The sequence below is a fragment of the Delphinus delphis genome, chromosome 3 (assembly GCF_949987515.2).
Source record: "Delphinus delphis chromosome 3, mDelDel1.2, whole genome shotgun sequence".
Classification (NCBI taxonomy): Eukaryota; Metazoa; Chordata; class Mammalia; order Artiodactyla; family Delphinidae; genus Delphinus; species Delphinus delphis.
The window spans coordinates 160,022,489-160,026,023 of NC_082685.1; positions in this window are offsets into that span (position 1 = coordinate 160,022,489).

Below are 3,535 nucleotides of genomic sequence, written 5' to 3' on the forward strand. Positions count from 1 at the left end.
ATGGGGGACAATTTAAAGTAGGGAAAGCCTGGAAACAAGAATGCTAATGAGTTGGCATAGAGAAGATCTATTGTGTTTTGCCTTTCACCACAATACCAAGCACTCATGACCTTTTCCTCTGGAAACAGTTCCTCAGTTTCCCTTTGGGGACACCAATGCTCCCAGCTAAGGCGCTTCAAGTGGCATTGACTCCACTCTTGGTTCCAGATGTGGAAATGTGACTTCTATGGCATCAATCAAAACAGTGTGTCCCCCTAAGTAAAATGATTGGTTTTAAAATGACTGTATCTGTGTTCCTAAAAGAGAAACAGAAGATTATTCATATTGGGATGAGATTTGGAAGCTAGAATTGACTGCCACACAGTGTGTGTTCAATTATTAAACTTTTAATAAGTGAAGGCAACTGTTTGCCACACACAAAAAGAAAGCCTGAGGGCTTCCCTGGTGGCACAGTCATTGAGAGTCAGCCTGCTGATGCAGGGGACATGGGTTCGTGCCCCAGTCCTGGAAGATCCCACATGCCGCGGAGCGGCTGGGCCTGTGAGCTATGGCTGCTGAGCCTGCGCGTCCGGAGCTTGTGCTCCACAATGGAAGAGGCCACAACATTGAGAGGGCCATGTATCACAAAAAAAGAAAAGAAAAGAAAAGAAAAGAAAAGAAAGCCTGAGAATAGAACTTAAACTGGGATGGAGCAAGAGAAACTGGGACCTGATGACATGGTCTGAATCAAGCCTTGCTTAAAGCTATCTCTACTCTAAGACTTTCATCAATGAAAGACTCATAACTGATAAAGCACCATAAAACTCCAAGAAAAGGGTGCTAGTTCAGGGAGCTGGCTTCAAACATAGGTCCACTTGTATCAGTCAGCTATTGACACAATAATTCTGTGTGACAAACCATCCCCAAACTCAATGGCTTAAGATACAGAAGCAAGCTAAGTGTCCATCAACAGATGGCTGGATAAAGAAGATATGGTAAATATATAAAATTGAATACCACTCAGCCATAAAAAAGAATGTTTTGTCATTTGCAGCAAAATGGATTGACTTGGAGGACATTATGCTAAATGAAATAAGTCAGACAGAGAAAGACAAACACTGCATGATATCACTTATACATGGAATCTAAAAACAATAAGCCAGTGAGTATAACAAAAAAGAAGCAGACTCACAAATTTAGAGAAAGAACCAGTGGTTACCAGTGGGGAAAGGGAAGGAGGGAGGGGCAACACAGGGGTAGGGGATTAAAAAGTACAAACTATCAGGTATAAAATAAGCTACAAAGATATATTGTACAACACAGGGTAGATAGCCAATATTTTATAATAACTATAAATGGAGTATAAACTTTACAATTGTGAATCCTTATATTGTACACAATTAATATGTAATCATCAACTATATTTCACTAAAAAATTAAAACAAATTTTTAAAGATAAAAAAACTCTAATGGCTTAAAATAATAATCACTTATTCTTGTTCACACGTCTGTGAGTTGGCTGCAGGAAAGCTGAAATAGACTGAGATCAGCAGTGTGAGTTTGCTTCGATCTGTGTATTTGACCCTTCTTGACTCCTCACTGTAGGTCTGACTCGGATCTGCTCCACGTTTGTTTTTTCTGGAGTCTATAATTGGGCAGTATTGGGGCAAGTTTTCACACTGATGGCATAAATGTAAGATGACAAGTCCAAACATATGAGTACAGGTCAAGCCTCTGCTACTATCACAGCTGCTAACTTCATTTGACTGAAAGCAAGACACATGGTTAAATCCCAAGCCATGGCTCAGGGAAGCACATTCTATATTAGATCAAAGCAAAACTCACACGGGCAAGCCCAACATCAATGGTAGAGGTAAGTACACTTTGCATATGAATGTGAAAAGGAGATTAAATATTTTTGAATAAAAATATATTCTGACATGGTATTCTCATGAAGTCGATGGGCATTTACCAAGGATTAGAAAATAGCTCAGAGAATGAAGAGGAAGTCCATCCAGAGGCCATCACAGGATTAGTCCATACAGACCAGGACTGCTTCAGTCCTGATCACAAAATAATAAACCCTGAAATGGGCATATTATAGTTTAAGTACAGTGAGACCTCAATCAAATAATGGTGTCTCTTAGAAGGCTAGAAATGACTAATATTCTAGGAGGAAATTTACACGTTGAGAGAGAAAGGGGCCAGGGACCAAAACTTGTGGGAACACTTCATCTCAGCGGGGGTGGGAAAGCCCACCAAGGAGACAGAGCAACAGGAGTTGGAGGGGCAAGAGACCCAAAGGCAGCACTGGCAGAAGAAAACAGCAACTTGGTGATAGTTGAAGGTGCTGAACGTTAAAGTTTTAAAGACTTTTGAGGGACTCAAAAAGATTAAGAACTCAGATAATGAGTTTAGTATCAGAAAAGTAGGTTATTAATGTCCTTTAAGAAAACAGCTATGTAGCAAATTGGGTTCAGAAACCAAATTACAAAGCATAGGAGAGACTACTGGAGTAGAGGAAGTGAATAGCTATTGGTAATATCTTAGGGCATTTTCACTAGTCATTTTCTTTTTTCTTCTATTACAAAAGATTCTGTATTTTGTTTGTTAAATCAATATTATAAATGGGTTTATGTAATGAAAAATTCTTTGAAAATACCATTTCTATTTCAAACTTGGTATCTTTGTTTACATGTGTGTCAAACTCATTTAAGCATTTCCTACGGTAAAACATTTAGATTATTCTTTTTGTCAGAAAAGTGTATAAAATATTACCATGTATACCTTACTTAAAACTAGCATATATTTCTGTCATTTCTTTAGAAAAGATCCCTGAAGAATAAATTATTTGATTAAAGTTTATGAACTTGTTATAGACTCAACACAGACTAAAATTTCTGAGCCAATTTAACCTCCCACCTGTAGGATGTTGCAAATACCATCCTTGTTAGTACTGAGCATTTTCAATTTTCAATTTTAGATTATTTAATATGTAAAAGTGAAACTCATTTTTTTATAACTCATTTTGATAGTATTTTATTTTTAAATTTTATTTAAGTATTTTTTATTGGCTTTCAAATTTTCTTCTTTGTTAATTGTCTGTGTTTTTTACCCATTTTCCATTGAAGAATATGAATTTTTTCAATGATTTATAAGATCAACTGTATAAATATTAAAGTTATTCACTCTTGTGATATTTCCCAGAAACCTCTGATCAACTATATTTATCCCTCTAGACAATGCCAACACTCAATTGCTCACAGAAAGCATTTATTTCCCATGTACAGTTCTTCAGGCAGGCTGTCTCTCTGCTGGGTTCAGCTGTGGTTGGCTAAACTTGTTCCAGGCTGCAAGTTGATCTTCAAGATCAGCTCCATTTGTCTCTGCATCCTCCTTGGACCAGTGGCTACAGAGAACTTCTTCTCATGGGAGATGCAAAAGACAAAGCCCAAACATGCAAACACATTTAAAGACCTCCTTACCATTTTCCTACAAACTTTTGGTCAAGTTGTATTCATCAGCTGTTGCTGCAATAATGCTGCAAAACAAACAA